General features: G+C 41.8%; 1 long non-coding RNA gene across 1 annotated transcript; it reads left to right on the forward strand.

Annotated features, from left to right (window-relative positions):
- The first annotated feature begins 4,452 nt into the window (after positions 1-4,452).
- LOC148651184 (uncharacterized) lies at positions 4,453-23,151 on the forward strand. The gene is made up of 3 exons (XR_015925524.1): positions 4,453-4,537; positions 19,289-19,350; positions 21,821-23,151. It is a non-coding gene; the product is annotated as an uncharacterized LOC148651184 (long non-coding RNA).
- Positions 23,152-23,381: the final 230 nt, after the last annotated feature.

Raw genomic sequence — 23,381 nt, forward strand, 5'->3', positions numbered from 1 at the left:
CATTGGGCCCTCAGACCGTGGGTTCAATCAGTTGTGACCCTGTGCAGCAGGGAAAGGGGAAGAGCAGTCCTTTATGAGAGGCAGGTCCACTCAGGAAGATTCAGTTACAGTGGTAATTGCGAGGAACCTCTTACCAGGAAGGGCCATTTTAATAATAATAATTCCTTACACTTATGTAGAGCTTGTCTGGACACTCCACTCATAGTGCTTTACAGGTAACGGGGACTCCCCTCCATCACCACCAGTGAGCAGCACCCACCTAGATGATGCGACGGCAGCCATAGTGTATCAGAATGCTCCCCTCACACCAGCTATCAGTGGGGAGGAGAGCAGAGTGATGAAGCCAGTTGAGAGATGGGAATTATTAAGAAGCCATGATTTGGCCAGGACACTGGGGTAACACTCCTACTTTTTTCAAGAAACATCCTGGGATTTGTAATGACCACAGAGAGTCAGTACCTTGGTTTAACATCTTGTCCAAAGGACAGCGCCTTTTTACAATATAGTGTCTCCGTCACTGTACTGGGGCATTAAGACGCACCCAGACTGCAGGTTGAGTGCCCCCTACTGCCCCCACTAACAACTCTTCCACCAGTAACCAGGCTCACACCTGCTGAGCTTTTGGTGGGTTGTCATTTGAGAGTTGCAGGGTGATATGGCTGCTAGCTGTTATCACATTGTGTCTGAATGTGATTGTATTAAAAAGAAGTCTGTGTGGAATGTATTAAGAATAAATAAACGTGTGTGATTCTGCCTCCAGAATGCTGAGGAGAAAGAAACACTTGACACATAAACACATAACACATTATGACACATAAAATTTACATCCCATTGTTCCATTTGTGAGTCCCATGGCTTGCTTGTTTCCCCAAGATAACAGGAACTTTGGGATCTGTTAGCTTGTGTACTGTGAAAGTTTGGGGTGACAGAGTTATGCCCCCACCACTCCTGCCTCCAGCAACTTAGATAAAAAATGACTGTCAGTGACTTTTGGCAAACAGACCCCAACTTGGAATTATTGTAATGTACCCCAAAAATATTGTGCGTCTTTCTCAACGCTAAAGAAGTTTAGCCCACATCGTGAGATCATCCTCGCTGTACGGCTTTGGCTGGGTCCTGTAAACCAGTGAGCATGCTCTCACGGCTGAGCTCCAGCTCTCAGAGTGTTTGCTTGGTGGGCGTACACATTGTAAAGAGAAATTAACAGTGACTGCACATTTGGGGAGCTTCTGCAGGTAAATCACTCCCACGGGCTGCAGACGTTTCTTTTCTCAACAAAACCAGGGAAACAAAGAAAAGGCCTACAGGTTAAAGAGCAGTTCACTTTGGATAGCTTAATTCTGCCGCTGATTAGGAAGAGGCTTTTGCAATCGCCAGCAATGTGCCTTGTCTTCCTCTCTTCTGAAATAACTGATCCGAACTGACAGACAGTCCTGTTGCTCCTCAGGGCCAACTGCAACCACTGTTGAGGGATTAGCTTTCGCTGTTTCTGACTTCTGTGGGGCCAGTGTTTTCGCTGGCGAGACAGCATGTGGTGACACACTCTGGCCTGTGCCAGCACGTACCTCATCAAGGTGATCTCTGGAAGTTATTACCGGGTGATTAAACCAGCCAGACAGGAAAGGCAGATAATGAGCCAGGGATATGAAATTTGCCTTGTTGACTGCTGCAGGCAGTTCCTCTTGTAACAGTGCCTCCGTGTGTTAGGAAAGCTCTTAATTGATAGGATGAACCCAGGCCTATTTCTGCCTTATTGGACTTTGTTCTCTTTTGTAGGCCCCTGAAAAAAAAAGAAATTTAAAATAGCTATCACTTTGTTTGAACACAAATGCTTTTATTGGAGCCTTAGCTGCTAGCCTAGGTAGGGCACTTCTGGTGTCAATCATAGGAAAACCTCCTTCTACCTATCCAGCCAGACAATACATTCACTTGAAAGATTCAGCTTAACAATACTTTTTGAATCTAAAAGTGTACAAATGTATCGTCTGCCATGATTTCCCATGTATTTTCTATGAAATGACTGTGTCATGTCTGTGGTGATCAGTGTTGCCGGAGTTTAACCAGAATTGCATAAGTGATAGAACACATTTCTCTTTCATCCTTCTTGATCTGAAAACCTACAGAACCACAGGCTGAAAGTCTTACAAGCTCTGAGAGCTCTGCAAAGGCTGTCTACAAAAAAAGGTTTCTCAATATCACAGAATAATAATAATCACCACAGTTTGCTGTCGCTGATGAGGAAAATGACCACATGAAATGTTACAAACTGGAGAAGGTCATTCCAACTATCTTGCTCATTTGTTAGATAAAAATCTGCTTTCCAGCTTTTCTGGATGGATGTCAGTGAATTGGCTTCAGAATATCACCGACTCTTCTATTTAGTTTTCCCGGCACTTCTGTGCCGAAAATGTCACTTCTGAATAGTCTTCTTACTTTTACCTCATGTTCTTTTTTAGCTAGATGTACTTGTCCCCTGTGCTGACCTTTCTATTGAAGGAAATTGAAGGGCAGCCAAGAGACTTAACATGTGAACAAAACCTTTAAGCTCTTTGTCCCAGCTCAAAATTGACCTCTTTTTAAACATCAAGTTAATATTCAAACTCTTTTCTCTTCAAACATCACGTTAACCTTTAGACAGCACTCTGAAGCTATAAGTGAACAACCTTTTATCTCATTTTCTTTTTGGTGGGGATTCAACACAGACTAATCTTTATGTTAATCATTTGTACTTATAACTTATTTGTAACTTCCCACATGTGTTACTTTGAACTATAAATCTTATACAGTATGTATTACCAGTGCAGAGTAGCCACTGCAGGTGTCTCTTAGAGGTGGGGGAAGACAAAGCACTTGGCAGTAACCCACACAAACACAAGAAAGACCCACGTCTGCACACAGCATGCAGGACAGGATACCAGCCTGTCCTAAACTAATGGAGTGAGGCAAAGGCAAAGCCTACACCTGAACCACAGTGGCTCATCAGGTCAGAGCTCACCCTGGTTTCTGTAGTGTTTAACAGACTAGGGAGTACGTGACTCCTCTCTGAATAGGGAGCTAGTCCATCACTGGGATTAACCCCCCAGCAATGCTGGGTAGACTGGAGCAACTGGGTTAAATTACCTCAGGGTACAACAGTGTTATCTGCAGCCGGGACTTGAACCCGCAACCTGTCAGATATGAGTCTGGAGACATTTTGCCCGAAAGGTGGAAGAATAGAATTAGTATACCTTTCAGTTCCAAACAGGAAAAAAGGTGCTGCAGTATGACCAGATTATTAAATTATTTTTAAAGTTTTTGTTGTGTATATTTTATGTATAATTTATTTGATTTGAAAATTTATATTTTGACCGAGTATAGTTAATGCAAGTTATGTACTGCAAATAAAGAAACTGAAAAAGATCAGATGGGGATTTTTCCTTTCAAAATAGCTACGTCCTCTGAAGACATATGGGACGTCTCTTTAAACTGAAATGGTCTGTCGTAGTTTCAGTGAGTCTTTTTTATTCATAACTTTCATTGTCCTGTTAAGACTCAATTTGTGGGTTAATATAGTTCACTTTTAAGATGCAAAGGCTTTCTCACGTGCTGTATTGAAATCACAGTGAGGATCATCCGAAACCACAAATGTAGTCGTTTTTAATTTACATTGGGAGCAACATCACTGAGCCCATCTTTCAGAAACAATTATTTGAGTAACTCCAGCAGACGTTATGGTCTTAATTTTTCCACCATTTTGGGGGGAATGTTCAAAACATTTTCTTGTTTTTCTTCAGCCCCGCAGTAATAGATTTCAGCTTTCTGGTGCTCTGCGTAGTTCCACAGAGCGCCGGAGTATTTTTGAAACCCTTTCTTGGAATCCCCGATTGTTTCTTTGCATGTGGGCTGACTGATGCCCGCCCTGCACAGGGACAATGAGGGAAGGCAGACAGGCTCCTCAGACCTGACCACTAATCAGGCCTTCATCTGCTGAGACATGAGTCCTGCAGACCTGATAGCAGAGTTGGCGCCGACTGTGGGCTGTCTCTTGATGCCTTTGCCGCAACCCTGCAGACTCCTGAGGGGTCTAAAAGACCCCTTGACACCTGGTCCCAAACCTACCCCTGGAGACACCCGGAGAACCCCGAGCACGGTTGGATGGTCACATGAACCCAGCTCGAACCTTCAACATCTATTCCATAGCAAGCACCTTTCATGCAATCTCTGTATGGAAGATTGCCCGGCACCTCACTTGCAGTATAACCTACAGTAACCTGCTATTCAAATAGTTTTTCACACAACAGTGTACTTACGTATAGGCTGACTGTGTGAAATGAGACTCTGGAACTCATATACACACTCTGTTAAGTGACAGACAAATTCAGATGCTGGACGTTTGAGCTTCTTGTTTTCATTTGGCACTCCCAGCACCACCGTATTGCAACAGTCTCTGCCTGGAGTTGTGAATCAGCTGCAAAATAGTGTTGGGAGTCCTGCATAGACAGAGAAGAACACATGGCCCCTGAAGAGGACTGGAAGAGGATTTCGCTTACTGCTTCAGGTAAGTGGATTTCTTAAGTCTAAGTTAAAAATGGAGTAATTTTTTAAGCATAGAAATACGTTTGCTATTGCCAGTCACGGGCCACTGAGACTCATAAACACAGACACAGACATACATGGACCACCTTTAACATCCAGCTGTTTGCTTAGGAAAATGTAGAGTTGCCCCTCTGTTCCAAACGCAGTTACATTTAAAGGTTTCAACAAACAAATCTGTGATGGCATTGCCTGTAATTAGGATTTTTTCTGATTTCTCATTTTGTGATAATTACCTTTTCACTGTGTGTCCCTTAAACTGGTCAAACTAAGCTGGAGAAGGAAAACTTTCAGCCCTGAGACACACAGGAACCATCTTGTAAAGAGAAAACTCTTGCTAAGCCTGGGCTGAGTCACTGTTCTGCTACATTGCAGTCGGTTTGGAGTTGAGTACAAAAGAATGCTCTGAACTGAATCCTGCAGGCCTGGGGCTTCCAATGAGAATATAAGAAAAGCACACAGGCAGCTAAAAAAACAAACGGTACTACAAAATGCGTAATGTGTTGTTTCAAAGGGATTTGTTGTATGTTGTATGTGGGGTTTCAAAGGCCAGAACGTAACCAGGCAAGCCAGGGGGACAAGGCGGAATCCACCCTGGACTGGTGAACTGGTGGACTGGCGTCCATCACAGGGCTCACACACACACACACAAGCACACAAACACACAAACACACTGCGGTTTATGTCATTCAGTTAATAAGAGGGGATGCGGTTTTCTGTGCTCAGTCACTGGGACAGGGGTGTTTAAAGGCCGAGGATGAGCCAGGCCCCGTGGCCTCGCTGCAGAAGAGGAGCAATGTCAAACAGGCCTTCCACTCGAGCGGATCCTGCAGCCAACATGAACGTGACGCAGCCTAGAAAGCAGCGTGCAGTGGTTGTGAACAGCATCCCTGGTCATCCCCCTGATTTTCTGCTCCCGATGCCCTGCCACCCAGAAGCTGTAATGAAGTCTAGTGCAGGGAAACCACAAACAGACTACTGGCAGTCGACACAAGTAGGCCCTGCTGTTATGAAGCCGTGGAGACACAAATATGTTCAGAAGAATTTGTATAGTTCAGCTTCTGTGAGTAGACCCTAAGAAACAGAACACGGGACAATGTTTTGAACAAATAAATGTCTGAGGCTCCAAAGCAAAACTGTTTGCCAAGCGAATAACTCAAACATAACAGTATAGCATTTTTTAAAACTGGTGTTGTCAATTTTTGGCTGGCTGGCGAATCCCTTTTCCCTCTCAGTAAAGACCCCCTAGTCTAAATTAAAATGGAAGACTACAGCTAAGCTATTATTAACAATAGCACTGCTATTTAATGAACATTAAAAAAGAATTGTAGGTCTGCATTTCTTTTGTAAGTACTGTCATAGCAGATCCACTGCTAACGGGGGCAAAAAAGTCTCCGTTTGATTTCTGGGTACACCGTCAATAAACCTCTGAGGCCTCCTGGGGTTACTAAACCTTCTAAAGCCTCTGGGAAAATAGTGTTGTTTGTTTTTTATTTAGAAATGAAACCATTATCTTGCACACCTGTTATCAAGTCCTCCACCTGGGGTAAATGTTTATTTCTGTTCCATAAACTGGAAAATCAAGCTTGCGAGTCTCTCTGACACGCAAGAGTTCCTGCTGAACCAGCATGCCGGGGCGCCAGTCAGACCAGAGAAGGTGTATCCTGTCCTCGGGGCTGTGGTTTCACATCGCAATCTTCTGCTCCAGGTCAGAGGGCAGCAGGAAGGGGGAACATAAGCTGCTCTCTAACTCTGTGAGCAAGATTGATGAGGTCACGCTTAAAACTGGAGATCCCAAGCAGTGACTAAACGGTTTAACCAAAACACTTTATAACAGGCCAAATAAAAGGTGACAGATTTTTAGAATCACTGCTTTCATCTATAGCTGCCCTGCATCCCATTTTGGGCGATCTAGTTGCCTTATATCAGCACCACTGCTGAATTAACAGTTCCTTGATCAGTAAAACACAAACCAGAGGACAGAAGTTGAAACTGTGTTAAAGTGCATTTAAGCCTGAGAACAGGAGGCAGTTCTTCATGCAGATCATTGTGGGAGTCCGAAACAGGCTGTCCAGTCATGTTGCGGAAGCTGATACCCTGGCTTCTTTCAGCAAAAGACTGGGATCCTGGGATCAATTAGCTGTTAACTACCAAACGGGCTGGAGGGTTTGAAAGGCCTCCTCTTGTCTGTAACCTGTCTGGTGTTCTGAACTGCGGTGGAGACACTGCTGCTATTGTATATAGATCTGTCCGACATGCAAGATGTGAAGACAATAAAGAGAAAATGACACTGCCTCTTAATTCCATTGTACAGCTGCTAGAAATCAGCAGGGTTTTTAACAAATGTACAAGCGAAAATAAACATTAATAAACATCAAGTGTAGTCGCTGTCATACTGACACGCAAAAGAAGGCAGCAGATGGGAGTTTTTGTGGAGTTTTAAAATGTGTTTTGAAATTTCTGATATGCCAAATGCTAACATCAGAGATGGAGAAAATGAAACCCAGACTCCAAACGAGTGACCTGCCCATGGGCTCTGTGGCCTTTCCTCCAGCCTGCTCTTTTACAGGAGGGCAGAGAAAACAGAGGAAAATTGAGAACATGTGCAAAACTGAACAAAATGAATGGAAACTCTTCAAAGTGGACAGCCAGGCCCACTCTCTTGATTCTTAGGCCTCTTGTCTCTCACCCAGCTGCCTTGACCGTGTGACTGGGGGTGGTCTGAGCAAAATCAAGTGAGGAAGGGCTTCATTAAAAGCTTACGAGTCACAGATTGCTTCAAAGACATTGTTTATTGATGTTTTAGATAGTGTGTCTCAAACGTTTTAGTAAACCATTTAGTAACCCTAAGGAATAAGCTGCTGAGCTTCACTGGGCAAGTGGAGAATACCCAGGATGACTCACACACCAGCTGAGAATGAAACCAATCAGATTTTAGACAAATAGTTTTCTCCTGTTCTGAGCATCACTTGTCAGATTTATCTCTATTCAGATCCATCCAGGAATGAACAATCACTTCAAAAAAACCGATCTGGTTAAAAACGGCTAGATACTTCTTCCTTCCTGTTGTGCATGATTGAAAAATGTGAACGAACGGCACCAGGTACGATTGCTACACAGCGGATCAGATTCCTTGTCCCGAACGTGCGCTTGACGTTTTTTCACGGTGAAACACTGCCGCCACGCAGCTCAGCTTCTCAGGTGTGTGACGCACAGCGCCTGTGACGTCACGCGGACGACATGATGGGAAGGGTTGGGCAAAACTGGCTGAACATACAGTTACTAATGGGCTGACTAGCATCAGTATTTTACATGTTAGTATACACGTACAGCTAATTATTAATATTGTGCGTTTCATTCACGTGACCCTCCCCATCTGTGTCTCCGTGCGTGGAATTTAGAAAAGTGAGTTTATACTAGGATTTAATTTTTTTTGGCTGACGCTTTTATCCAAAGTGAAATATATATATATTCACAATACTTTTAATAATAATAATAATAATAATAATAATAATAATAATAATAATAATAATAATAATATTATGCTCTTTGTATTTTATTACATTTTATTGGTTAATTTATAATAAATATATTAATTATATATTGGCCTTATGGCCATCTTGCTTTAAGAGATTTCCTGGTAGCCTTTTTTTGGGGGGGGAGAACAGAAATATCCTAACGGAAAGGTCTGTGTTTTTCTTTTCTATGCATTTTCTAGAACTAACCTATAATGTTCCTTACATTTGTATCCTGACTGATTTTTAAAATTTGTTTTGGCTCCTGTGGGTTTCTGCTCTGCCATTTTTTCCAAGCACTTCACTGCAGTGCAAGAAGAGGACAGCAGAGGGCGCGCTTCTCTCACGGTATGGAGTCGGCTTCCAAGACACGCAAGCAACCAAGCAGATACAATTCACACCTGGTCCTATTCCCAGCTAATTAAAACTCTTGTTTTACTCGAAGCACAACATTCTAGGTTAGCACAGACAGATAATATAATTAGGTCGCTCATAAATAATATTATGCCTAGTTTGCATGTTGTAAAAAAAAAACCTAAATAAGGTACTTTAGTTATTGAAATTAAAAACAATGAATTAAGACAATAGGAATTACAATCATTTAAAAATAGATTATTAAGGATTAATTCTAGTAAAATGTTCTGCATATGTATATATTGAAAAGAAGAATTCAATTACTTGAAAAGCTCATTTATTTTCAGTGCAATCTTCTGCGGCTTGATTTGCAAGACAGTAACCGCTGAAAGTTTTTGTGGGTTGTGAGTGATACTCCATCTACAGTTGGTTTGCTGCTGGTTCAGCCCCATGATCTTTGCTATAATACCCTGTAACCCCTGTCAGACCTAGATTGATTGTCTGAATATAGTACATTGGTGTTTACAGTGGTTTCTTTTGGTTTCATTCAAATAGAAGCGTTGAGTGCTTCTGTCAGAAATCCGCACTTAGGAATATAAAACAAAAGGTTCACAAACTGAAACTTCACATTGATTCTGCTTATTTCCTCCTTCACTTCCCTCTTCGACTCATGTCCGTGAAAAGAATGTAGAAGAGGTTACCCCCTGCAGTTGTGAGGCTTTTGCTATTCCTGCAAACATGTCTTGCAGTGTTCAGTGTGCTTCTCAGGCTGCACTAGGCCCCGGGAGCACTGCTAATGAGGTGGAGACAAACACGTTTAGGGGAAGGGTATGTCACACATCGCACACAAGCCATCATTTGGAGTAGCCTGAAAATAAAATATGGGCCAACTGCCAATGACATAAGAATCACAATGTTTACATGAGCTACACTGCTCTAAGATGTTTGGTTGCTGGGACGTATGCTTTGAAGCAGAATTGAAGGGGAATTCGCTCCCAGTTAAGGGGGGTGTTTCTTAATTAACCTGGACAGGGAGCCTGAAAACGTTGCGTAGGGCTGAGCTCGCTGTGCCCCATTGTGTAGCTCGCAGTTCCCAGGTCCTGGCGGCTGCAGGAGAACAGGCAGCACAGGCCCGCTCTGGAGCACAGCGAAAAGAGGCCATGTGTTCACGGGGATTACAGCACGTGCGGCTTTATTTAAAGGCCTGCCAGATGCCCCTCGCTGAGTGTGAATGGAAAACGAGGCGAAAGAATGAGCTGGAATTCACTGCGGCTTAAAAAAAGAGAGAAAGAGAAAGAAAAGACAACAGTCAGCAAGTTCTCTAATAGTAGTGTCCTTATTTTCTTCAGGGCTTTTTTTTTTTTGCTCTGCCTGACCAGTTGAACAGCTCACAGAAGTAGTTTTGGTTTCTTTTTGTGTGTGTCTTTCAGTAAGGAGGCACATCCATCCAGTAGTCCTCTGTTCCGGGTGAGGGGTACAGGCAAAGTGGGTACAATTGAGATTTTTCAATCCAGTGATGCTAGCTTGGAAAGACACATTTAGAACAATCATAATACTATGGCCTGACATCCCATATGCTAGTTCAGGGTGATACAGCATTTCTTCCCATTTTTAAGATAAACCTAAGGTCAGACAACACAGTGAAAAACACGTCACAAGCATCTTGACAAGCGTCGCAAGCACAAGAGTTTGAGGACTTCCAGCAGGCTTTATAACCATTGATGTTTTTTACTTTGTTACACAGGAGGTTTATTCCCTTTACAAAATACTGTAGTGCTGTGACCTTGCATGTGGTGATTCTGTTAATTTCTTTCATTGCTGGTTTGGATTTTGTAAGGGAATTGAAAACCCTTGTGCACGTATTGGATGGACAGGGCAGTTTTTCCCCTGCCAGGGATTCGATCTCCCATCCCTTAGGCATCTTCCCAGTTTTCCAACTTCCAGCACTTTCTTTTTTATTATTTTATTTGGCGAGGGGAACGCCAATGACACATGAGGTAGCCCAGAGGATTGGGAGCTCTGGAAGGTGTATGTCGCAACAACAAGCTCCCACAGAATGAGCCTTGTTGCACAAGTCAGGGGGCGGGATAGACAGAAGATGGGTGCACCTTAGTACTGGTGTGAGCCTGGTCAGTACCTGGATGGGAGACCTCCTGGGAAAAACTAAGGTTACTGCTGGAAGAGGTGTTAGTGGGGCCAGCAGGGGGCGCTCACCCTGCGGTCCATGTGGGTCCTAATGCCCCAGTATAGTGACAGGGACACTATACTGTAAACAGGCACCGTCCTTCGGATGAGACGTAAAACCGAGGTCCTGACTCTCTGTGGTCATTAAAAATCCCAGGGCGTTTCTCGAAAAGAGTAGGGGTGTAACCCCAGCGTCCTGGCCAAATTTCCCATGGTCCTTATCAATCATGGCCTCCTAATAATCCCCCTCTATGAATTGACTACATTACTCTGCTCTCCTCCCCACTGATAGCTGATGTGTGGTGAGTGTTCTGGCGCACTATGGCTGCCGTCGCATCATCCAGGTGGATGCTGCACATTGGTGGTGGTGGAGGGGAGTCCCCATTACCTGTAAAGCGCTTTGAGTGGAGTGTCCAGTAAAGCGCTATATAAGTGTAAGCAATTATTATTATTAATTATTACTGCCAGGGATGTCGGGGATATTCAGAGAAACCGTTTTGCAAGAAAGCGAGTTCTGTTTTTGTTCTTCAAATAGATAAATGTTGCTGCTGAATTTTGAGTAGGGACAACTCGGGTCTTACAAAGATGGCTCATAAAATGTTTGCTTATTTCACTGTCCCCTGGTGTCACTTAGAGAATCCATGAATTCACTTGTAGGCGAGTTAAAAAAGAGTGCAGTTTTTATACATACAGGTCCAACATCTGTTGCACTGTAGATCCTATTACTGCTACAAAAGTGTACACCATTAGAGTCTGTGTTTGTACCTTAATTCAAAGCATCTCTTGAAAGATACATTTCTTTTTGTTATGAAATATGAACAACTTTCATTTGCACAATGTTTTATTACTTAAGTACGAGTTTTTCCCACTGGTAAATGCTTCAGAGTTAATGATCTGTCCAAGAAGACTTGGATGAAACTTGATATTTTTCCGATTTAATGACAGAAACATCCAGGATGTTAAACAAAAGCAAAGTGACGCTCAGGTCCAGCCGGTTTATGCACTGGAATCAATCTTTGCATTTTTGCATTGTTTCTTGGCCTGGGAAATAGTGTGTCCCCTCATCAAACCAGAGGAAGGATTGGCAAGTTTGTAGATTGCAAAATGATCAGTCCATGAAATTTAAATTACTGCGCAGGATGAAATCAGACAGTGCAGGTACTGTATGTGTCACAAATGGATAACAGCAGCTATGTACTTTCCTATGGCATGCACACTGTAGTTACACTTGGTCCTACATGATTCACGATCACCACTACTGCTGTCGACTTCCTGACCAGGAAAGGCTTTTAGTAGACAATTTATTGCTGATTTCATTATACGTGTTGTGTTCTCAGACGCAACATGACGGATGACACAAAGGTTACCATTTCTTTCCGCAGGAAATAAAAGGTTTGAAAAAGATTGAGCCCCACTGAGACAATCAAAGAATTGTCTCAAAGAGCATAAACACTAAAGCTCATTTATACTATTGAGTGGTCAGTGAAGCCATTGTCGTTACAGTGTGAAGCAAATGTTTCAGCAATCTCTCTGCATGACAGTCAAAGTGTCACATCCTTTTTAACATCAGGGCTTGTAAACTCACATCCTCCTGTGAGAAACAGAATAAAAGAGGGCACTGTCTCATCAAGTCCTCCCCCCGCATGTAATTAGTTTAAAAGAAATATGAATCTTTAAAGGCACTAATGACTGATAAATACGGAAACATTCATGGTCAGGGAACTGAAACCTTAATTTCAAACGCACCATCTTTTAATTTACAGAAAGTGCTGAGTTAATGCCAGCAGAGTGAGTTAATTTTAATCTTAATAAGAAAAAACGTGATTACTTGTGGCCTGCTGGCAATTGAGCTATCCTGCTGCGTTATTCCAACACAATTATTGGTTTGGGTTTGGGGAAAAGGCATCCCAGGGATTTTTTAGGTACAAATCCAAACAAAGACATTATGGCATGTTCACCTCTTTATGATTTACAGTAGTCTCTGGGGAAATCTGTTTGCCACGCAGTTTTGGTAACCTCACCTGAGGAATTGTTCTAGTAATAAAAGGAATTGATAACTTCCCCAAGTGAAGAATATTTCATTATTTAGGCTAACAAAACATGTTCTGAAGGATGTAGGGGCAGGGCTTTTAGGATTATTATGCCCGACAGGCATGGTGAGGTGAATAAAAACAAATTTTTAAATTAAATTTGTAGACATAATAGCATGTGGAATTACCATTGAAGATTAATAAATAATGTTCAATTATTTAATAGTTATTTATAAGCTATTACTCAGCTAAAGTTAAATTATTAGTTAATGATATAGGAGCAAAGTAAAGAAAGTGTGTCAACCTCTGATTCTCAAAGTCCATTGAGTTTGGAGTATAGTACCTAGAAACTATTTGAAGGCAAGGAGAAACAATTTAAACCAGTACGGTTAATTAAGTGTTTAGACCAATTATTTAACATTTGTGATTATAAATTCGATTCAGACAACCTTGTACTTAGCTTGTGTGTTGACATCCTGATTTCCTGTTGTACACTTATCCGATAAGTAGAGTATTACTATATGCTGATGCAAAACATTAACAGCACAAAATATACTCCTGTGGTGTATATAGTGCCCACTGTTGCCTTGCTAATGTATACTGTGGGGCACTTTCACAAACATTTGATACAATCCGTCACTAGTTCCTGTATTGCAGGATTCTGTTTGTACAGTAAATGGCAATTTTGTTTCAGGGTTTAATGTTTTGTTGACTCCCAAGACATTTACCAGTTGTAGCAGTTTGCCCTGGCTGCTGCAACTGTGTAGAAACATCCTTCGCTTGGTTGAAGCCTCATTTCATGTCATGAGGTCTGGCTGTGTAAAATCATCAGGATCCTCTAGTTTAGTGTCAATGAGCCTTTGAAAGTTCGCAGGTGCTCCATGGAGACTACAGTAAATTAAAACAAGCCACAGGGTGTTATAAAAGCACTTTTTCTTAACCTTCCCAACTCTTTTAAAACAGATCCATAATATCAGTAATAATTAACCAAAGGAGGCATCTGAATAAACGAGTGTATCTATAATAAATGCATGCACCCCTCCCCTCAACCCTTTCTGCAGTGGAATCTTTTTAAAATTAATCTGGGTTGCCACATTGTACCATCTAGTCTTTATGGAAGATTTCATGAGGAAATAAGTGACTGGTTACACAGAACCTCAATCAATTAGTCAGTAGAAGAGGGCTCTTAGCAGACATAATACAGAGTAACTGTTGAATTACAGGTACAGTTAGCTGATTCCTACACCACTACACACACATGTAAGCCGAAATTGTCCCCTGTCCCCTCGATAGCCCAATAAAACTGTACCAGTCGTAATATTTAATATTTATTAATTAGCCATACTATTTTTAACCATACTATTTTTGCACTGTTCCAAGAATTACCTTGCACTGTTTTTGTCCTGTTATATTTTCTCTGATTGTGGAATTTTGCACAATTTTGATTACTTGATTACATGTTATTTATGTAATGTTATTACACACTACTGTTATTGTTATTGTGTTACTGTCTGTTGTCTTATCTTCTGTTCTATTTATATACTGCACCTGAATGACTAATGAGAAACACTTTTCATTATACTATGCACCTGTGTAAGTATAATGACAATAAAGTTGAATTGAATTGAACTTGGCTTTCAGTCCACTGCACTAATGAAACTTAGAAGTCCAATCAAATGAAGTATCACTTCATTGCCAAAATGATTCTGTCATAGACTCTTTGACTTTCACCCCAGAGTTTACTCATCTCTGATAAACGGGCATCCTGTACTATGCACAATATTAAATTGTGGAAGTTTAAAGGCCTGTATCCTGTTCTTGGTTGGTTTTATAGGTCTTTATGCAATTTTTCCATGTCATAAACATATTTCAGTATGATGTTGATTCTGTAAAACAAAACATTTATCGTTTCGAGCTGGATCTTTGAAACACGCCTTCAAAAAACTTGGTTTGAACAGTTCACTGTTTATAATAATAATTGTTTACACTTATGCTGTATAGCGCTTTTCTGGACACTCCGCTCAAAGCACTTTACAGGCAATGGGGACTCCCCTCCACCACCACTAGTGTGGAGCCCCACCTGGATAATGTTGATTTATATCACCAACAGCAGTGTAATAAACTTCCAGACTGGTCTCAGAAGATAAGCAAGGCAGGACCTGGTCAAGGATGGGGAAACAGGAAAGAAAAACAGTTTGCTGCTGTGGTGGTATATGTGGACCAGTAGGTGAAACTGTTCCCTCTCTAACAGAATTTCCGAACCAGTACCCCGATATGGTGACCTGGGGGACACTGTGCTGTTGGAGGTGCTGTCCTACTGAAGAGAGATTAAACTGAGGTCCTGACTGCTTGGTCAATAACAATCCCACAGCACTCTTCACTTCGCCATTATTGAATCAGTGAAGCAATTTCTCTCTTGTTTACCTGATCTGCTGTGACGTGTAGCTGCAGGTGCAGAATGACTGGGATGCCACACTTCAGTGGTGGATGTGAAGTGCTTTGGGATCCTTTGGGACAAAGCGCAGGTCATAGATGCAATTAATTATGACATGTATTTTATCATTTTCACAGGTGTAAGTGGGCATAAAGTGACAAGATACCTGAAGTTCTGCATTGTATGGTCGGATTATCCCTATTGTAAAAGAGACCGATTTATTTTAAGGTGAGCTTAATAAAAGCAGAACCAGAGTGACGTTTCAAAAGCTCCTCCCAGGAAAAGGTCATACCAGCGGTGCTGTCGTAAACACGCACTTTTTGGAGAGCATTTTTGCCTCTATTGAAATCATCGCACCTTGAGGTGGATCCCTGCCGCACGCATTCTCTCTGAAATCCCTTGTGAAGCACAAAAGCTCTCATTACCAACAGAAGGGGTCTGTTCCTTCCACCTCCAGGTTTTCCCAAGTTCTGTATCCCTGCTGCCCGTAATCCGGTCACCTCTGCCTTGAGCTTGTCATTGCCCTCAATGGCTATGGAGTTCAATAGCTGTCAGGCAACTCCACCTCTTGTGCACTTGTTTTCTCTCAGCCCTGAGGCTATTGATGATGGCATTGAGGTTTCCTAATGCGAACCTCCCAAACGCAATCGTTAGCTGCCTTTTGTAACTCACTGTAAATCCCCACCCCCCACCCCTGGGCTCCTAACCTACAGCTTGTCAGTCGAATGACTTAAGCCTGTTGGCTTCGGGCTCCTCGGACTGCTGGTGAAATAGCTCTGCTTAAGGAGCTTAGTGATTTGGAATCTGAATGGGCCATGGAGGGGGTTCCAGAAGCCCGATCAGGTCAAGCAAACTCCAGATGCATATTTTGAAACAGCCAGCCCCAAAGTGGAATGATGTTTTATAGTTCCTTTTATACAGGGAAAGCCTTTGGAAAACAATAGCATAGCTGCAATGGCAATTCTTCTGTTGGGCATGAAACAGTTATGGGCTTACTATCTTTTTATTACTGTATGGATTAAACAAGATCAAAACTGTAATAATTCATTCCCAGCCCCATTAATCTCATGAATTGATGGGTTTTTCTAAGCCTTTCTGAGCTATAAACTTTAAAATGATGTCACATTTTCTTTTTCTTTTTTTAAAACACGCTCCTTACACACCGCCTGCTTTTTTTTCACTTGATTTTCCAATTTATTTTTTTTAATCTCATTGTTTTGCGTTCACATATTTTTAATCTATAATCTTTCAACTCTAAAAGGTCCGGAAGGTCTGTCAGGACAAAGACAAAAATAGCCGTTGGAAACAAAAATATTCTCAGTCTGTTCGGTGTCTGTATTATGCTTTAATTACAGAATATATATATATATCATTTTCTGCTGTTCTGTGCTTTCTGCCCATTCAACTCAAGAGCCTCCTCTCTGACACTGTTGAGGAGTGGGTTAATTGGCTGTCTCCCTGGGCCACCATAAATTACAAAATGTTGTTTCCACAGGCCTGGGAGACCTAGCTGTTCCTAGTAAAGAGCGATAAGTTGTTTGAATTCATCCCCGAACAAGGTTATCTTGTCCTTCCTTCAGTTCTCTTCAAACAAAAGCCCTTGACGTTCTCACACAAGAAAGGCCTACACATTCTTATCCCTCTGTTGCACTTTGATGGAGTCAGTCTGCACTTTTCACGGAGAGCTTCACTCTAACCTTCCGACTTCTACAAATATATTCAATCAGCCTCAGACTGTGCCCCTCCTCTTGGCCAGATACACCAGTACACCCAAGCATTCTCCTTTTTTTCCAGGTTTGTATACAAATACAAATGAAAGGGAATTTACTCTGGCAGTGAACTGCAGCAGGGCTCAGTTTTCGTACGGCACACCTTAGCTTCTCACGTCTCGTGTCAGTGACAGCTCATTTTTTGTCAAGTGACAGAAAAGCCGCCCTGGGACAGCAAACACCTGGGGGAAAAACCCAGCTGCTGCTCTTCTCCAATTACTGAGAAGAGTTACCCTTTTAATTTCTTCTGTTGAGGCAGAATTAATAAGACCTGTGGTTTCTGAGGGAAAGTAGTTATGTTTCAGGTATTCAGAATGCAACACGACCACAGTGCTTTTGTATATTAACTATGCCTTGCGCTATGCGTATTCTTTGAAAATATGTTTTTTTTGCCATTAGCTACAGAATTTTAAACACATAACCTGAAGCTACAATGAAACAAAAATAAATTCAACTTTATATTTTAACCTGAGTTTAGAGGTTTATAATAACATCCCATGAAACTGTCATAATTCCAGCACATTAACACTCTGAGAAAGTGAGAATTTGTCTTTGCACAGCATGTACTCTAAAACCTAAAAAAAAAACTAAAAAGCAGCACCCTTTGAATTCAGCCTATTAATTGTTTCCCCAATTTAAAGTAGACAAGTTTAGTAAGAATTTGTGTAATGCTGAAACAACAGGGAAACATTCAATTTCTTTCCAACGCTTGTAGAGGCTTGTTTTATACTAAAAATAAAGTGAGGTCTGATCACAATATTTAGTGAAAAAGTCTAAATTAAAAAACTTGAAAACTATGGTTTGAAATTGGCGTGTAATTCTGAAGTGTTGGGGGCCCTGTAACAACAGAATGTTGATGCCAGCCTTTCTTTTGATATGTGGGTTTGGCTACCAGGAGGCTATTGCTAAGGATACAGTGGCTATCAAAAGTATTCACCCCCTTGTGCTTTTTCACATTTTATTTTATTACAGGAAGGAACTATTATGTATTTAATTGGGATTTTTTGCTCTTGATCGATATTAAACACTTTATAATGTCAAAGTGAAAACAAAATTGAACAAATCCTCCTAAACTGATTGGAAACATAAACCAGAAATTAGAAAACACAGAAAGCAGTCCAGACATGCTAAGCCTTTGCCATTTCTTATTCTGCGTTTGACAATGCTTTTAAGCTTTGACACACAAGTATCAAGTATACACAAGTATTTGTGTACAGCATGGTGCTAGGATGTCACAGTGCCTGACCCATTATGCACACTCTGAAATACTAAGAAAATGTCATTAAAAGTGTACAGCCAGGCTCAGTAACAATTTGTACTGACTAATGGTCAAAAGAGTTGAATATTTGCATTGCAGCGAAGTAAGAGGGATGAATTAATACGTGATTTGTAAAAACTCTGTTTCACACGGGATCCATATAAGTAGGCATGGCTTCATCTTTGAAGTGTTGCTGATTATAGTTATTGATGGATCCATTCATGCCGCAATTTGCTTTACCATGACATCATACTTCAAGAACCTTGATGTATGATTTGAAAGGATACAGGTTGACAATTTATGAACAACACCAGGGAAGAGTACAGTCTGCCCAGATAAACAGCACAGACTAAAGACTGATAGGGTTACTGCAGACGTCTCATGATGTTATCTTCATGAATTCATCATCTTTTAACACTTTGCTTCAGATAATCAGTGCGGTGTGTGCTGCTCATGTTAACTATTTTTCTTTTTCAGTTCCCAGTCCAGCACTGCCACCCTTGAAAAGATTAAAAGCACACACATGTTCTCTAAAATGTGCACTGTGATGTAATTCTCTTTTAATTCTCTGTCTGGAAAATATGGCAGCATTTAGTCATGCTATTAGTGACTTTACAGCACTTGACTTTAAATTGAAAAGTAACTTTATATAAAAACCTGTTCCTTACAAAGTGTTTTCAGAGCCAAAAGAGTGTTCCCATTTTCTGAGAACAGGCTTCAGAGAAGCTATTGCACTTCTGTGCCAAAGGAGAATACTGTCAAGGCAGGTGATACAAAGTACTGTGAGAATATAATTAAGGTTACAAATGAGGGGAGGCCAAGCTGGGTGGCTTGTTCCGGACTCTAACCACCCAAGACTGGAGAAGAAAGGTGTCAATGTAGACTGGAATAATGCACAAGGAGGTCTCGGATAGGGGGCTGATGCATGTAGGTTTCTGAACCCCCTTACAAGCATGTTGTACAAGCATTCTCCTAGACCATGTTTTGCCTGGGATTGGGGTTGGCAGCGGTGTAAATGACAAATTAGATTAAAATTCCATTTTAGGAGAAAGGTTTTCAATTTAATAATATATTATGGACTATTGCAGTGCGATACAGTGAGTGACACCCACCAATTGCATCAACCTCTGTCAGCTCTTTCAATAATAATAATATTGAAACTATATTTACAGTGGGACTTGAAACAGAATATCCACACCAAGCACCCGGAGTGGGGAGGGAAATGTTATTCCAGGTAAAGAAATTACTATTTAAAGCGATACTATTTAAAGCATGTTATATAAATCTGCTTCAGGCTCTATGAACAAGCAGTAACACAGACAAGCTTACACAGACCACGTTGGACGATAGGCTGTTCTGAAAACTGTTATATAAAAGTCTATGGAACATGTGACGTGATGAACACTGATCATGTTTTTTAATTTATTTTCCTAGAAAGGACAATTGTTCAAATATAATTAATTTCCCTTGGCCACTGTGCTCTTCTTCATGGTTCGGGAAGGCTTACGAAAGGTGTACGCTTTTATACAGCACAATATTTCTAAAAAACTTTTTTGGGATTTAATTTTTCCAGTTTTTCGAATGGCCCGTTGTTTTTGTTGCTGATTTGGAAGAGCCAGTGGTCTATTTTCGTGAAGCCCGTGACTGCACACGGGAGATCAAGGAGGACCAGGCAGACTCCCCCAAGCCACCTACCTTCAAGCTAATGGTGTTTAACACATGACATGGAGTCTTGTTCAGGATGTTCAGTGTTGATTGGAGGAGAGGCAAGGCCCTCACCAACAGCAGCATGTGCCTGCAAGTGCCCGGGCGGCCACAGGGGGCGCTGTGCCACTGAGAAACAAGGCACCTCTGATGGACTAATCCTGCTCTACCTGTTAGTGCCATGAGGCCGGCTCGCAAAACCTTTGTTTTGTTAACTTTTTCAATCTTTATAATGATTTTTGCCATTGCAGCTGCATGCTCAATTGTAATAACCTGTTAACGGGGCTCAAAGACTGAGCTCTGGGCCTGAGTCATGTCATGAGCTGAATGCAACAGGGATTTCCTAGGCATTGCCACTGAGGGCAGGATAGGGATAAGTTGGAAAGCACCATCTCGCGTCCTGGTGACACAGTGACAAATTCTCAGGTGCTGGCAGGCTTTTGCTGCTTTTGCGAGGAAATTCCATCCATCTTTCCATCCATTTTCTAACTACTTTATCCAAAACAAGGTCGAAGGGGAGTCAGAGACTATCTTGGCAAGCAATGGGTACAAAGCAGGGTACACCTAGGATAGGATACCAGTTTATCGCAGGACACACACAAACACCAGGGTCAATTAACTACCGTGAGGAAACATGCACACTCCACACAGACAGCACCCCAGGTCTGGAATTTTACCCAGAGATCTGGTGCTGCGAGACAGCAATGCTAACCACTGTGTGTAAAGGGATTGTTACCGGGAAATGTGTCTCTCTTCCCATTGGTGCTACACCTCCTGTATGGGGCTGAGTAGTCTGTCATATCTTAAAACACCAAAGTGTGGTTTCAGGGTTCGAAGCTGTGAGTAAAATTGTGAGAACTCACAAAACTAGCAATCGCGCCTTCAGGTGGATATATATAAAAAATAACAGTGGAAAAATGTTAAATTAAGTAAGTTAATAACACATACCGAGCATCAAAGAAACTTAGAACAGCAACACATTCACAAAGTTGTTACAAGGAAAATCACAAAGCTTTTTTTGTCGCAGGTGCGCTAACATTTTATTGCATGTGCATGAGTGGATCTATACAGAGTTATACAGGGGTTATACAGAGACACATCACAGGCTTGTCCCATGTGGCCAGCGCTGGAAGCAGTACAAATACAAGCTGTATATCTATGATGCCTGCTTTGCACGAGGACACAGTTGCTGTATTCTGGGCTCCTGCCCCATTTCTCTTGTAGATCTTTGATAAACATTGCCTCTAGAGCCCTAGACGTCTCACATCATCCCAGTTCGTCCCACAGATGTTCAATGAGGTTCAAGGGTAGAGAGTAAGGCTTTACTATCACGCTGTCATCTCGAAAGCTATTTCTCTTTTTGACCCCTTTTGCTCATATTATGAAATACATTACATACATACATTAATGAAATAACAGATGGCTTCACAAATGCCAATTGCGGCCTTCGGTTTGTAGAAGCTGGCGAGAATGCAAGAAACAAACTCTACTGCTAAGGCCATTTTTTTATAGATCTGGAATCTGTTTCGCAAAGCATATTTTCAAGATCCTATATGGCTAGGTTTTATGTCTGACATTAGAAATCCAAGCACTGCCCAGAAGACAAAGCCATCCACTGTGTTAATGTTTTTCTGTTGGCCGGCTCGCAACTGCAATAACCTTTTGGAAGAGCCTTGACATTTGGGATTCGTTATTTATATCTTGATAGAAATATAGTGCATTTTAATTGTAAGCAGCCTTGGGCTCTATGAAGGAGTGAGGGTGCCAAGCGCAGGGTGGTGGTACCCTTAGCTCTTGTGGTTTGGTGCAGTATGAATTGCTTCATGCGAACAGCACGCTAACTGAACACATCCGTGTGCAGTTAGGTAACCATAACACATATTCTTTTGACAGCAGGAAATCGAATGTTTCAGCTCAAAAATAAACCCGAGGTGCAGCCTGCTTTCAGTAGGACAGCTCCACAAAGCCTTTGATTTAGGGTTTTTTTTTTCCATTCGCAGATCTTTGATGCCAGCTCATCTCTCAAATTGACCTCAGTTGACTGGCGAAGCCGACAGCTCGCGCACTCACCAAGCCTGAAGGCTGCGGGCTCAGCTTTTTCCATCGCCTGACAGTCATGTGGCTTTTGTTCGCTGAGATCCTCTCGTCTTCAGGAAACTGCAGCGCGGGGCTCACATTTGCAGGTTGCACATTCGGAGTTGGGGTGTGTGTGGGGGGGTGTCTGTGTTTTATGGGCTTCTCTGTATGTACTATGGCTTAGAGGAGAGATACTGAAACACAGACTAGTAAAAGAAAAACTGTGTAATCAAGAGTATATAGTGTGTGGTGTTGAATGGTTTGCAGATTTACTCCAGGATTTACTGCCAGTATGTGCAGGGTTTAATTTCATCAGTGTGCAGCCTTAGCATGTGTCGGCTCACTGCAACAGGCCCTGTCTCACAACCGTCAGTGAAAGAGGTGTGAGAAACAGGAATACTGGATGCTTGGAGACGACGTGAAATCGAACACAAAACATATTGAAGATATAAAGCCTGATATGTTTTTTTAATTCCTTTTGAGCTTTTATTTCACCCCTGCGCAGAAAGGTGAAACTGTCACTCAACGTAAACAAGGTAGATGGAGCCACAGAGTATTTACATTAGCGCCACTCTGAAAATGTGGCCCAATCATCCCATCCATCGATTTCCTAACCGCTTCCTCCAGTTTGGGGTCTGGTCTACCAGCCGGTCCTGGTAAGCACCTGGCGCAAGCCGGTGCAGCCCCTAGCCCATTAATCAAGGTGTGGTATTTTTTATTTTATATTAATGCATCATAACTTTGTCTGTGTAAGTTGTTATGTGACTGAATAATAATAAAAAGTATGAAGAAAAAAACAGAATGAAATGGTTGAAGCACGGCACCTTGCCCAGCTCCATCTTCCAGACCGACCATCAGATGTACACCAGATCTGAGTCCTCTCCTTCTTCTACGAAATACTTGTACTGAGAAATTAAATACACTACAAATGAGTGGAGAGACCCACAGTATGTGTTATGTTATTTGATGGGGCAGGTGGTAGCACTGTGGCTAAGGCTCTGCACCTATTGGTGGAAGATTGCTGGTTCAAATCCCATGGTCGCCAGAGGGCTCCTACTTCATTGGGCCCCTGAGCAAGGCCCTTAACCCTGAATGCTCCAGGGGTGCTGTACAATGGCTGATCCTGCGCTCTGACCCCAAGCTTCTCTCTCCCTGTCTGTGTCTCATGGAGAGCAAGCTGGGGTATGTGAAAATACTAATTCCTAATGCAAGAAATTGTATATGGCTAATAAATTGATCTCTCTCTCTCTCTAAATGTCAGTATATAACTCCAGTGTCTTATTTAGTTGCTATTTTCCTTCGGTCAGAATTTTATCTTCATAAATCTACCTAAAAGAAAAACGTATGACTAACAAACTAATCAGGAGCGATTGCTCTCTAAAGTCCCAGGGGCTATCACCTTAAGATAACTTAGATAATCTCATCAGTTACCTAATATTATTGTTTCTGTTGATTAATATGATACATTTGAAGCTCGTAGCTTCA

This window comes from Lepisosteus platostomus, chromosome 12 (genome assembly GCF_059453375.1).
Source record: "Lepisosteus platostomus isolate fLepPlt1 chromosome 12, fLepPlt1.hap1, whole genome shotgun sequence".
In the NCBI taxonomy this organism is placed as follows: Eukaryota; Metazoa; Chordata; class Actinopteri; order Semionotiformes; family Lepisosteidae; genus Lepisosteus; species Lepisosteus platostomus.